The sequence below is a fragment of the Pipistrellus hanaki genome (genome assembly GCF_964339955.1).
Source record: "Pipistrellus hanaki genome assembly, chromosome: 8".
NCBI classification, from domain to species: domain Eukaryota; kingdom Metazoa; phylum Chordata; class Mammalia; order Chiroptera; family Vespertilionidae; genus Pipistrellus; species Pipistrellus hanaki.
Window position 1 is genome coordinate 29,102,183 of NC_140510.1, and position 15,065 is coordinate 29,117,247.

General features: G+C 41.6%; 1 protein-coding gene and 1 long non-coding RNA gene across 3 annotated transcripts in view; both read left to right on the forward strand.

The window, feature by feature from the left end:
• The window catches only part of LOC311626999, a 180,031-nt gene that overhangs the window by 39,363 nt on the left and 125,603 nt on the right, over window positions 1-15,065 (forward strand). The window lies entirely within an intron of this gene.
• The window catches only part of LYPD6 (LY6/PLAUR domain containing 6), a 113,929-nt gene that overhangs the window by 32,561 nt on the left and 66,303 nt on the right, over window positions 1-15,065 (forward strand). The window lies entirely within an intron of this gene.

Consider the following 15,065-nt stretch of genomic DNA (forward strand, 5'->3'; position numbering starts at 1 on the left):
CCACAACAGTCATTGCTACAGAACGGAGCTGAGGATGCCTGGCCCTACCTGGGGCTTGCACTCCCAACCATTGAGTTATTCACCAGAGGATCTGGAAGGTTCTCCCATGCATCTTAAGCCAGGCTAAATGAAATTTACTACCGCATGGTTCAAGGGAAATTTAAATACAGAAAGGAAGAGAAAGTTGTATTTATGTCATATGTCAATCCATATTTTAAGCACATACATATTTTTTCCTCTAGGTAGTACGCTGGCTTAGTTCATCAGAAAGGATGGGTGTTGGTGATTTTACTCAAGTTACTTTCTTATCCTATGCTTCCCTCCATTCTCCTGACATTTCGAACTGCAAAAAAAAGCAATTCTGTTTCTCTTTTATGTTTAGGAAGCAAAACTGGTTGTGGGAATTCCTTCATGGGAACAGTCACCAATGTTTTTTGAGTGTCTTCCATGTGTCAGGACTTGTTCCATCAAAACTCATGCCTGCCACTTGGCTGGCATGGGCAGGTCTCACCAGCTGATAGGCTCAGCAGATGTCTAACTGGTTCCAAAGGGTGCAGAGCATAAAAGCCTCCAGTAGAGGGATGCTTGGCAAGACATTAATTTTTCCAGGCTTTGGCCAAGTCTCCACGATACTCTCAGTGAATCCTAATTTTAGCTTTAGGATTTCTCTTCTTGATCCTAGGGAGGGGTATTGGACCATCAAGGAAGCAAAAACAAGTCCCTGGACCCTTTTTTCTGTTCCTTCCCCTTACAAGCTTCAGAAATTCCAAACCCTGTGAGAGATCTCTTTGTAGTTCAGCAAGAGGCATAATAAACTCTCAGGAGAGTCTGATGCATTCCAGGGCTTTGATTTCCCTGTGCTGTTTATTGGAATTCACCCTTATTCTGGACAGAGGGAAAAGACCCGGGAGTGCACCTTAAAAGGTGAGATTTGATACCCTTCCTCTGGGGTGAAATTTTAATGGTGAATGGGTGCAGGTGAGGCTTTATTTGGCTTAAAGCTGCCCCACCACAGCCCATCCTCCTTAATTCCTGATACTTGGAGCACAACTCTCCCAGTAAGACCTTGGGCCTAATAAAGTCCCATTCATCTGTTTAGATTGTAACTGTACCCTTTGCTCATGTGTCACATTTTTATCACTTTGAAGTCTCCGTTTGAATGGAAAGGGTTCTTCCTGTGACTGAATTTGCCTAGCAGATTAGTTATCCAGACTGGCTCAAAGCCCAAGAGTAGGAGTAATAGTTCCTGTGTCATCCTAAGTACTGAGGGACAATTCATGGGGCCAGCTTAATCTGGAGTGCTACTACGTGGATTTCATTCTCACTTGTTAATTAACAAGCTCTTTGGGGAAGTTGAGACCCTAGAGCTAACACCTTTAGGTGACTTTAGGATGTTATTGTCTTAAAGCTGATTGAATCATTAATTTACAGGAGAATCTGAAGAGTTTAGTTAACAAATCTCATCTTTATTTACCAACTCATATGTTGTTTAAGAAGAGCCCAAATTAATCCATTGTAACAAAGGCCAGAATCATGGTCACCACTGCAGAGGGTGGGGACAGAGCAGGGACCTGAGTTTTCGGCAGTGTTGGGAATGCTCTGTGTCTTGCTCTAGGTGGTAGTTACACAGGGACATACATATGTAAACAGTCATCAGTGAAAAAGAAAACAAATATTCACATCGAGGAGGTATGCCATCATTCTCCAAGGTCACAGACTTTGTCATAGATTCTCCTTGCAAACCTTTGAGAGGATGTAATATTGCGCAGAGTTACACGATCAGATTTGTTCTTTGAAGAGCTCCCTCTGCTTGTTGCTGGAGAAAGGGTGGGAAGGGACAAAAGTGAAAGCAGGGACAATGGTTTGAGACCATTGATGCAGTTCAGCAAGAGACAGCGGGAGAGAGGAGACAGAGTGATGAGTGGGCTTCGAGAGAAGGAGGTATTGAGGATGACTCCCAAGATTCAGGAGCAGCAGGATGGATGGAGAGCTATTGCCTGGAGATGAAGAATTCAGCTGGAGACATGTTAAGTTTCAGATGCCTGGGAGCCAGCCTTATAGATGGCAAGTAGGTAATTAAATAAATGCCTCTGGAGTCAGGAAATAGGTCTGGGCTGAAGTTATAAATGTGAATTGCTGCTGTGGGATGGCATGAGATGGGAATGCATGAGGTCACTTTGCAGACAGCATAGAGTTGAAAGAACAGATTCCAGGACTCTGCCCTGAGGAATTGCCACTTGTAGAGGTCAGGCAGGGGAGGAGTCAGGGCCAGCAGCTAAAATGGTGAGGCAGAAGGTTAGTAAAAAGACTGCGATGCAGTGGGTGACCTTTGAGGGAAGAGTGTGTCCAGAAGCTAAGGGAGGTCAACTGGGTGATGTTGAAAGCCAAGTAAGTTGAGGACTGAAATTCTCATTTGGATTTATTATAGTAGCATGGAGGCTCTAGGTCCCCTCAGATGAATAGTTTGTGTGGAGCTGGGTTGGTAGAAACCACACGAGAGTGAGGCAAAGATGGATTTTTCCCCCCTTGCAGCACATTTATTGCTTTAGCTGTATATTCAAAACATCAATCGTCTATGTAACATTTAATTGTGCAATAACAATTAAGTTGAAGTTTAATTTTACAGTACAATGTAATGGGGACTAATTGGGGCCCCACTTTCTTAGTTGTTTTAGTCAAAGAAATTGAATTTAGAAAGTGCTATGGGAAGTTATTTTCAAGTCCATATGTTTACTCAGTAAGATTTTTAAAGAGATCATTTTCATGGTCCATTCCTGCCCCCATGCAGAAATGAACTGCATGAGGCTTGATTCATATTGCTTTAAAGGGCAAAGTACTGAGTGAACTTTCTTGGGAAACTTAAAATTTTCCCCACCTGATATTGAAGCTAAGTATCCCCCTGGGCTAAATGACCAGCATCTTTTCTTAAACTTATTTCAGAAGCCTTGGTAATGGAAAGAAACCAGGGAGTCAGCGTTCATGCCACATTATTTCAAAAGTAAAACATACTGTTTTGTTGACCTAAATGCATAGGTTGAAAAAGATAGGAGAAAAATTATTGTGTCCTGGTCTTCAGCATAGGGAGTGTTTTATGAGTATGACTAGAGGCCCGGTGTATGAAAATTCATGCACTGGAGGAGGGGAGGGTCCCTCAGCCTGCCTGCCCCCTCTCACAGTATGGGAGCCCTCAGGGGCAGGAGGTAATCTGGCAATCAGGAGAAGGTGACTCCCTCATCACTTGGCTGGCCCTGGTTACCTGAGCCTCAGGCAGCCCTGGGTGGCTGGGAGCCACTATCCAAGGCTTACCTATGCTTCGGGCTGGCCCTGGGTGGCTCAGGAGCTGAGGGAACTGGGGGCTGCCATCTTGTGGCTATGGGCACTGCCATCTTTGAGGGCATGACAGTCAATTAGCATATTCCCTCCTTATTGGCTGTGGGAGCCACTATCTTTGTGGGCAATCAATTACTATATTCTCTCCTTATTGGCTGTGGGCACTGCCATCTTTGCGATGGCGTGAGGGTCAAATAGCATATTCCCTTTTTATTAGATAGGATGTGTTCTATTGCTTTGGTCAATAACTTTGACAACTGCAGGATAGAAGTGACTCTAACATCCTTGTGAGTTGTGGTGACACCTGGCCTTGGACCTGCCTGCTCCCCAATCCTGGGAATGGTGGCAACAATTTGAACATTACCTTGAGCCCAGGAAATAATTGATACCCAGGAGATATTAAAACATTGAATAATATTACACTGAATGGAAAATAAGTCCCTGACAATCTCCTTTCTCTTGCTTTTCTGAGTCTCAGGCTCTTAAGAGAAATGACCTGTATTAAATTTAATATTATTCAACTGCTGAGAACTGCAAAGTCAAATCTATAGTGAGGTTCTTTATATATATAAAGTACTGGTGTTGAGGGGGGAAAAGTTAACATCCTGCTTAATGGAAAGGTGGCTTTCACTAGATATGGTTAATATTTTTAGGATAAATTTGATGTTACAGCATAGTCATATTTACAAAGTATTATATGTAACATATATTACACTATATATTTTTTTGCATGCAAGAAAAAGTGCTGCAATGACCTAAGGGAGAAAATATTGAAAGAAGGCACCTCACTTCTACTATTTGCAGACTTAATTAGTTTTGGCACTGTGCCAAGGTTTCAAGGGAGGTTGATGTCCATCTTGGTCCAGGTGAACTTGAGTCTTTAAGGGTATAGGGAAACTTAGGGGCTTCCATGACCCATCAGAAGAGCTATTTCACACACCTCCTCCAGGTTTGCTTTAGATTAGAATCATAAGGCCTTTGCACATCCTTCTTAGATGGGGATGGAGTTTTTTGTGGATTCATTTTGGCAGTGGCCTAAACAAGACTTGCCTTGATTTGTTAAGGATTTTTCATCAGCACGAACGAGCCCTACAAGTAAGTACCCGTGTGTGGCCCTGTGAATTTCAACATGCAGGTAGCATCAAACCAAATTATTCTGGGATTTGGAGAGATTAAGACATGAAGCTGTTTGGATGCACATATAGGGGTGAGTGGGGAAAAACTTGAGTGAGAGGTTTCTTTTCTTTTGTAGGTAAGTTGATGAGAATGATGTCTCCTACTATTTGATGACCTGCTAAAGATGGGCTCCTGCTCCCTCTCTTAGTGTGACAAAAGTAAAGCCCAGGAAATCCGTGTGTTCTTGGACCCCCGGAGTTGCAAATGATCTCAGGCAAGATTAAGAAAGTGCCTTTTCCTAAACAGAATCAGGAAAGCGGAGTCTGCTCTTGCTATTTGCACACTCTTGTTTCCCTGCCCCTTCCACCATGCTTCCTTAAGGCCCATTGCTATAACTGGTGCCAAGACAGTAGAAATTCCTTCCTAAGTGCCTTGAAGGGACCATTTTGGTATTATTATTGCTATTGTTCTGAAGTATTGCAGAGAGGCAAGGAATTTGACAGATCGAGTTGGAGCTGGGAAGGGGTGTGGGGGTACGACTCCAACAAGAGAGTGTGGCTGGGCTGGAGGGGAGCCCTAGGACTGAGATGGGAAAGAGTTGTACAGGATATTACTAAAGAGAACAATGTCATAAATATGCAAAGCACATGGAATTGGGCATCTAGTTCCAGAAATGCTACCACTGCAAAATTACAACTGCAGCATTTTCTCAGCACATAAGCCAAGTGTTATTTTAGCCGGAGCGGAGGCAGCTGAACTGGAGATAGTGAACACACCTAAACAAACGTGGCTCAGGATAGAGCTGCAAAAACACAAAGGGGCTGCATGCTGGCATGGAAACTGCCGCGGGGCTGAAACAACAGGAGCTGGAATCCAGGAGTGTCTGCCTGTAATGTGTCTGGGTCTGTTTTTGGAGACCCTGGAAAACAGCCTTGCAGATAAACTCTTCAGATTCCCAATCTAAAATGGGTACAAAAGAAACATCTCTCTCTAACTTGGCAATATGGAAGCGCTTTCTGCCTGTTGACTCACATGATGCCATCTATTTGTGTGTCCCTAGTTCATCTGAACACTGTTAAAATAAATAGATATCGGTCCCTCGCCCACCACACCGACCTGGCACTTTTTTCTTCATTGCTTAGTAGGTGGGGCCCTTCTAATCTGGAAAACCCACTGGAGGGATGGTTAAGAGCACAGGCTGGGACCAGATATATCTGAACCCCCATCTGAAAAATGCTGCTAATAATAACTACTTGGCAGGGTTGTTATGATAATTAAATGCAATTAATTGTATTATTTAAATGTAATGCAAAAATGTGTTCTCATTAGATGCCATGTATCTGTAAAAGTTCTAATAATAAAACATTGCCAGGTGCTCACTATGTTCTCTCCCTCCATCCCCCGCACTGGCCTGATGGTTTTCTGTGCAATATCTCATTTGGGATAAGCAACTTAATCCAAGATCACATGGCTCACAGGAAGCAGAAGTGAGATCTGAAATCCTTAGAAATGACAGCAGAGCCCCTGTGTAACTGTTGCTACTGATAGGTGCAGTTCTGACTAACTCCATTTAATTACTACAGAACAGTACACAGTTGCCTGCTCTCTCTGGGTTCCGTACAGATTGTCCACAGCGCAGTCACCCAACCCTGGGCCTTCCTGTCTCCTTTGTCCCTCTGGTGCCGGAGATGGTGAAATCAGACTTCTGCTGCACATGGCCATGGCTATACAAGCCATCCACTGCAGGATCCCACTGTCTTACTGGGTTTAGGCCGCTGCTGCTAAGAAACCTGATGATCCCTGGTTTAGGTCTGCAAAAAAGCTGGAGTCTCTTCTACTTTGCATTGAGCAACTGATTTTTTTTTTTCCTGTGGCAAAGTAGATACCTTTCTTTTCTTCCTTTTTTGGAAGAATGTGGTCTTTTGGTGTGTTGCCAGGTTTTGGTGCAAGGAGACCATGCAAGAGTCTGCCGGCTTTGCTTAAAGACATGAGAAAACAGTCCTTGCCGAACAGGTCTCAGATGGCAGGGGACACGGTGCTCATGAGCTGCTGAATCAGATTGGGAGGGGTGCAGCCGGAGACCAGAGCTCTCTTCCCAGACGCAGACTCTGACCTGGCGAAGGCTCAGTGACTCTCACAGGCCCTGTGATAATGTACATGTAGAAAGGCAAAGCCAGGGAAACTATGTGGGCCCCTCTGATCCTTTCAGTCTTGTATCATCATCTTTGTTCACTGCCTTTCTCATTGTTCTTGCCCTGGAGCCTCCCTCAGCCTCTACATTCATTCACCACATAGGCACCAAGTGTCTCCCAGGCACCACACCCCGGGCCTTACCCTGGGAATCCAGCAAACACAGTTCATCGACATTTTGCCTCTTTTTATTATGTATCTTCTGGAGCTAGGGATGCCTAGTTTTACATGTTCTCAGGAATGACTCTCCTAGCTATAGCTAAGTCATAGAAAGAGTCAATGGGGTTTACATGATCAAATTTTTTAATAACAGTATTTGTCCTGTTATCTGCAAGGAATAATATGATTCCTGCTGTTGATGAGTGTTTGTTTTTTTTTGCAGATTTTTAAGCGAGAGTTTACAGAAGTTACAAGGGAAGTCTTACACTCAGCAATTTACCTTGCATTTAATGAGCCTTATAATTCTTCCCCTCCAATGACATAGCCCCTTAGGTCACACTGCGGTTGCCGCATGAAACCTCCTCTGACAGCCTTGCAGTTGCCGTCTCCATCACCCAAGCCCACTCTTCCTGTTTCCAGGGCATTTCTCGCCCACCTTTACAGTGTGTTTTGTCTTGCAATGTATGTCTTACTGCCCCACCCAGGAATCTCTGTTTTCTCCACAGTGTTTTGCATAGTGTCTTGCAGAGAATATAAATACTCAAAAAGTACTGACTGCATGATTAACTGAATTTTGTAAGAGAGTGATCCTATTTGAGAATACTGACTATTAACAAACATTTTAATGGTCATCTTGGTCCAGTTGAAGAATATATTCATTCACTAGATTGACAGAAACCTGCTCTCTAAGGGAGTCTTGGGCGTTTTATAAGCCAGTTTGGGTTGGTTGAGCAGCCAGGAGGGTGTGTCTGTGTGATAGAGGGGGGCATAAGAGACATCATCAGAGAGTAAATTCAGGCCACAGCTGCTTGGGTATCAGGTGAGTAGCTGTAAACTGGGAGCCAGTGGGAACTGAAGGACGTGGGACCAAGAACAGGAGGAAAGTAGCTGAAGTGGAGCCTGTCAGCCACCACCCAGACCTGTGCATCCGCATCTGCCTCTGGCCTTTTGGTCAAAACTGGAAGACCATTGGGAGCCCGACCCTTACAAACCACTCTCCTTAAATGTTTAATGGTAAAATGATGGGAATAAAACGTATCTTACCAGAGGATGCTTGATGGAGTGGGATAGGCCTCCATTTAATAATTAGTATTTGAAAAAATTCTGGATCACCCTTCTATCAGATTCAACCAAAATCAACAGCAGGAGAGTTGATTCCCATTGATTCTCCTGCCTGGCTACAGCTCATGGTGCTTCAGGTCTGTCTTGCATTTCAGGAACGGCCCGGAGCCGGAGCCCTGCGCTGAGCTCAGCTGTGCTCCAGGCCAGCTCTGCTCCTTTAGATTTGAGTCGTGGCCCTTTTGGGGTCAGTTGTGTTTTAGAGAAAGGGATGCTGTCTTCTTACCTACTTCAAAGTAAGGGATGACTAGATCTCTGAGATCCTTTATGACTAATTCCATAATTAATTCATTATAATTTATTAATGAGTGATTATAATTTAATTCATTAGTTCAACAAATATTTATCAAGCATAATCTACTAAGTGCCAGGAATGCAAGCAGGGAGTAGCAGACAGAACCCCACCCTTGGGAAGCTTACCTCTGTGGGATCAAGGGAGATAGACAGCAAACAAAATAAATGATAATGTGTAGTAGGTGAAAAGTAAGTACTGTAGAGGACTACTTAGAAATAAAGCAGAGCAGGCAGATGGGGAGAGATCCGTTGTTTTCCGTAAGGTCAGGGAAGGCTTTACCAGAAAGGTGGCTTTGAACAAAAACTTGATAAAGGTGAGGAAGCAAACCCTATGGGTCTCAGAAAAGAGCATTCCTGACAGAGGAAGGAGCAAGTACAAATGCCCGAGGCAGGAGTTTGTCACATTTGAGAAATAGCAAGCAGAGGACAGAAAGATCCTGGGGGCTGCATTGTATGGTGTGGTGGAGGCCTTTGTAAGGTCTCTGGATTTCATTCTGAGTGAGAAAGAGAGACACAGGAGTGTTATAAGCAAAGGAAAGCCATGAACTGGTATCTCTTTAAAAAGAATCACTGCTGTGGGGCGGGGGGGGGGGGGGGGGGGGGGGGGGGGGGCGGTGAAGGCATATGCTAGAGGCGTACGGGAGGCTGGGGGGATATCAAATATCAAGTGGGAGGGGGGGAAGGAGACATATGTACTACTATTTGTAATGCTTTCAAACAGTAAAAAAATATGTAATCAAGTTAAATTGCGCAAAAAAAAAAAAATTAAATTAAAAAGAATCACTGCCTGCTGTGCTGAGAAGAGACTGTAGAGAGGCAAAGTGTGGAGGCAGGGAGACCAGGTGGACAGTAGTCTAGTTAAGGAGACCAGGAGACCAGGAGAACAGTAGTCTAGTTAAGAGGTGATGGGGCAGGGGAGTAGTGAGAAGAGATTGGAATATGTTTTAACTATTTGAGAATGGGTAAAGTATATGTGTGAGACCAAGAGTGGAGGAGTCAAGGATACTCCAAGCATTTTGACCTGAAAGACTAGGGAGGTGGAGAATCGATGAACAGAGGTAGGGTCCCCTGATGTTTGGAGGCAGCTCAGTAGTTCTGTGTTGGACCTTTTAAGTTTTCTATATGCATTAGAACTTCATGAGAAAATGCTGAGTCGACAGCTGGATCAGATGGGTGTAGCTCAGTGGAGAGAGCTAGGCTGAAAACACACATAGACGGTATTTAAGACCGTCAGACTGGAAGAAATCAGTAAAGGATAAATGAGGATTAGGAAAGAGAATAGGCCTATTGGGACTCTGAATACTATGAATATGGGCACGAGGAGGAAAGAGCAAAGGAAAGGCAAAAACACCAACCATTGGAAAAGAAAGAAAAGCAAAACAGAGAGGTGTCCCAGTTCCAAATAAAGAGAAGCTTATGAAGATGAAGTGATGAGTTATGTCAAATGCTGGGAGTAGAGCAAGATGACAGCTGAGAATTGACCATTGCATTCAGCAGCCTGGAGGCCATAGGTGGCCTCCATGAGAATTGTTTTGGTGGGATAATGGAGAAAATGCTTGCTTGGAGTTTATAACAAAGTGGAACTGCAGACAAGTATAAATGACTCTTGAAAAATTTTTGGTACAAAATGAAGATAAATAGAGGAACTGGAGTCAAGAGGACTCTTAGGTAATTGTTTTTGTTTCTAGTTTTAGATGAGTGAAACAGCAGTATCTTTTCTGCTGGTACTGATCTGGTAGGGAGCAAAAATGAATGATTCTGAGAGGAGAATTGCTTGCATGTGATGGAGGTGGGAAAAGAGGACCTGCAGGAGAGGTTGCCCTGTTTTATGCAAATGGACATTCCATCCCTGTAGCAGAAGGAAGGTCAAGTGGACACAGATTCTGGCAGGTGGGTAGAGATGTAGTGAGAGCATGTGGAAGCTGTTTTTTTTATTTCTTCTAATTTCTCAGAAAACTGAGAGAACAGGTCTCCAACAGTGATACCAGTGTAGAGAATGGCAGATGCTTGAGGAAGTAGAAATTGAAGAGAAAAAAGATATAACGTTATCCTTCAGGAGAACAGGGCCATGAATGGACTGATGTCTAACGTTGTGGATGAATTTCTAATCCTGGTGGTGGGTGTTATTATCAGTATCAACGTATATTTGTCATTACTATTCTATTTACCAAGTGTTTTCTCATATCCTGATTATCCCAACAACACAATGGGGGGTGGCCAAGTTGGGTGTTCTAAAATCACATAGTGTGGCCCTAGCCAGTATTGCTCAGCTGGTTGGAGTGTCTTCCCATACACCAAGAGGTGGTGGGTTTGATTCTGGTCAGGCATATACCCAGGTTGCAAGTTCGATCCTTGGTTGGGGTGCTTGTGGAAGGCAAGCAAATGTTTTTCTTACATGAATGTTTCTTTCTCTGTCTCTCAGTTTCTCTGTTTCTTTCTCTCTCTCTAAAAATCAATAAAAAAAATTAAATCACAGTTTGAAATCAAAGTGTGGGATTCAAATCAAGGTCTTCTGAATGGCAGCTTGAATTCTTTTCTTCTATTAAGCTTCTCTTTTTAAATGAGTGGTAATTAGTGAGTGATGATTTTCAGGTATGACAGTACTGAAATCTCATTTATTTTTTTGATGTTTTATTGCTCTGAATAATACTGGAGAGAAAAGATCAGATTAAATATTATTTTTCCATAACTAGTTTCATCATCTTCAATCCTAGTCCAATGTACAGCAAGTTTAATGATGAGAAAATTCTTGCAGAACTTAAAAATTAAATTGACTTAACTTAATAGGAAAAACAGTTTTGTTAATGGAAATTCTGGCTGCTTTCCAGATCATAAATACATCTTAAAAATACTTTTGTTAACATGGTGAAGTTATAATTTCTTTAAGTGCAAAGTATTATTATAAATAGGAAAGAAGTATGAAAGTATTCGTTTTACTCTGTAGTTGCATCTCAATTCTCATAAGGTACTAATTGTGCCATGTGTATAAGAAATATTGGGATAAAATATCTCTTACTTTCCTTTAAGTATGATTAGAATTTCTAAGGTAGAATTGATTATTTTCCTATTGTTATTTTTTATATTATTTTTTATTGTTATACACAATTCCTGGAATTATATTCCTATTCTACTTATTAGAAGTTGGTTTAATAAATTTCAACTGTTACATCTTCTTCTCAAAATGCTGACTCTTGTACTAACTCTTCAACATACACTACCTTCTGGATATTTGCTTACTTCTTTTTACCCACTTTTACCAGTAGATCCGATTCTGGGACCCTAAATCACTTTTATGACACTCACATCGACATCAGTCAGCATTTCATTTTGGTGTTACTGACTATATTATGAATCACTGGAGTTTCTAAATCTTCCAACAGTTTGATTCTGATCTTGTATAAGATTTAGTTAGTGTCAGAAAAACTTATCTATGCACAAAATTTGGTCAGACATAAAAACTTAAAAATTGAAGTAATTTATGAATGTCTATGGAAGAGTAGTAAGTACTCAAGTTGATAGCATGTTTTAATAATGTTACTTCATTAATTTAAGAAAAATTTATGAAAACATTGTGGACTAATCTCCCTCTGGAATTCTTTAAGATAGATGAGGTTTTCTTATATTGTTAAAACTTTACACATGGTTTTTCCTGGTACATATGGTAATAACTAGAGAATTGCTGGTGGATCTTTTAAAATATTCCCTAAGGAAAATGGTGAGAATAAATAACTCTGAATATCAATATCTGTTTTATAAAGACAATGTGACAATGGGTGCTCTTATGTTTTATTGTTGTAAAACATACATAACATAACATTGACTATTTTAAACTGTACAATTCAATGGCATTCATTATTTCCACAGTGCTGTCAAACCATCACTACTATTCTACTTCTGAAACTTTCCCATTTTTCCAAGCCCACTAAGTGTTTTTTAAATTATATGAAAATATTAAGTTTTCTGTATCAAATGACTCATCTTGAATAATGCCTCAGGGTTTAGGAGGTCAGTAAAAGTGTTTAGGGTAAGAAACTATTGAATATGGGTGCTTATCTGATAGCATGCTCATTTGTCACTAAGCTGAACTCAGCCATATCTTTGGCCTCATTAATTATTGTTATAATTCAGTTTTTAAGGTAAGGCGATTGCTTTCATGAGCCTTCCCTTAGACCTTTTATCAATGTACTACAAAATGAAGCTTGACATGTTAGTTTAACATCAGAGAGACTTAAGATTATGTATGTTGCCACATGTGCAGTAGAAAGATTAAAGTAAGTTCAGTCTAAAGAGACCGCAAAGAACAGATGACTAGAGGAAGAAGTATAAGGAAACTAGAATGAGAGAAGCATTTGTCTTGCTCAGTCAGTATGGGTCATGGCCTTCCACGAACTATGTCAATACCATAGAAAGAAACCTGTTTGCTAAAAGTACAACAAACTGAATGTACATGGAGCAAATTTATAACTTTTCATTTTAAAGCACTGATGCATTTGTTTTTAGATAACAGTAGTGATGATTTCCTAGTGGATGACGTAGGCCAATTACTAATACAACTGTTTCCCCACAAAGGTATGCTTACTATGACCTATATTTCTTTCTGTAACTGTAAAACATGTATTCATCCTTAAGGATCTAAATTAAGTGTCATTTCTTTTCCGAAGCCTTCCCCAACTCCCATAAATAGTCATTGAATCTTCTTTCATGGTCCAATAGTACTCTTCAAAAAATCCATACTGTAGTAGGCATCACATTAAATGCTCATTTTCTCCACATTACAAGTTTCTCGGGTGTGAGGGCTGTCTCCTATTCCTAGTGGTGTAACCACAACAGTTCCTAGCACACAGTAGAAGCCCATTAAATATTTGTTGACTGACTGAATGCAGGAGCTATTCAATCTAAGCATTCATAGTGAGGTTTTCATTTCCTGGCAGCATCTCAATGATAAGATGTTCATATTTTATTTACTGAGGAAATAGGCAAAATATATAGGGTCCGGTTTTATGTGTTGAGGTAGAGAGACATTTCCATTTGCAATATACTGGTAAATGGAAGACCAAGTATTCTGATCACCAAGTCCTAGACATTTGCCTGTGACTTAGAAAACTCAGCATGGCATCCATTATAGAAATTCTTGGACGACTGTGTTGGTTTGCCATGAAAATTGAGAAAGCAGTTCTAAGGGATGTGTCTCCTTCATGTCCTCTCTGGAAGGTATGGAATCACCATTATCTGCTTTGTTCCTGTGGAAAGGCCCGGCACTGGTCCTGTCTTGGGCACTGGTCAGGGCAACATTCCACTTGACGTGGAGCTTCCCACAGTTGGTGCTGGTGTTGGTGTTGCATCTGGCACTACAGAGAAAGTAGCCCAAAGGGAATAGTCTGTCTCAAGGTATCACCATGGTTGTCTGTCACTAGACCATGAGATGTCTCTCACTTCCCATGGGGCTCTATCCAGATGCAAACACAGCATTCCTCTACCTTCAAGTGGCTTCAGGGAACCTGTTTATTCATTTTCTCTCCCTCCCCCTTGCTTCACTTTGGGTCCTCCTTCTCCCTGAAGGGGGAGCTCATGAAGTTCTAGGAGGCAGAGTGTGACTAAGTGAGGTTGGCTATTCATGTTATTCACTGTGCATACACTCAGCTGACCAATCTCACGGGCCCTCTCTGCTTGCAACTTTCAGAGCAAGACACATCTGAAAGGCACACTTTTTCTGCTAAGCCCCCAAGAGGACAAACTCAGGAAGGACACACTGAATTTATTGGAGTTTAACAGTATTAATCAGAAATAAGCCCTAGTTTGCAAAAGAAACTGGCAATTTGGATAACCAGCAACAGATTGCTAATATCGGTCACATCTGCTTAGGGCTACCTTAGTAAGCTTCCTGTTAGAATTCAAGGACTTAAATTGATCTTTTTCAGCCAGGAAATTGGGGCAATTTATGAATTCAGGGAAAGCAATTGCACTGCTTTTATGTAGGTATGGAATTTTTTCTTTCCCCATGATTACTAAAGGTAGAAGTCAACCCTTCATTGTTTGTGCTCTTTACAAAACAGAAGGACTATGGGGAAGTGAGAGGGAGAGGGGTTGATTTTTCTTTGGGATTAAAAAGAAATTGTACATTTATCTTTATGTATACGGAGCGAGAGAAAATATGAGAACTACCTTCTTTGGAGGCTGGGGTGGAGTGGGGTGGGGACTTCCTTTGGACAGTTAGGGCAGCACTTGGTTCTAGAACATTGGCCACTGTTCCCAAAGCCTCTATTCCCCGGGCACAACTAAATAAATACATCTTGGCAACACAGCAAGAATTTTCCCCAAAACATGTAATTAACTATTATAATTGCCTTCTGTTTTCCAAAATGAAAATGTCCTTAAAACCTAAGCCATATATTTTAACCTTTTGAATCTTCTGTAAAAAGATAAATAGCATGTGGGGGAAGTTACCCCTGCATGAAGAATGAAGACTAACCTGAACTTAGTTATAATTACAAGGAAAGGACCATCTTCAGAACAGTAATGGCAGGGTAATCGGTCTTGTTTCCGATTGCACTTACTAGTAGATTTAGAGCATTTTTGTTTTCATTACAGATGCCTAGGAATTTGCCCCTCTTTGTGAGATGGTTTCCAGATTCCTCGTCTGCTGTGAGCTTTAAATTTTAATAACGCTTATTGACATGGAAGGTCCTGATTGTCTGCTTCTCAATGATAACATCCTCTTGCCTTCAGCTTTGAGAAACTGTTCTCCCAAAAGAAGCCTGATTGCAGAGTGCAGCCTTGAGGGTGGAAACAGATCTTTATCATCAGCCTCAGAGTGGGGATTTGAATACCTGCTTCCCAGAGGGAAATTATGGCCCTAG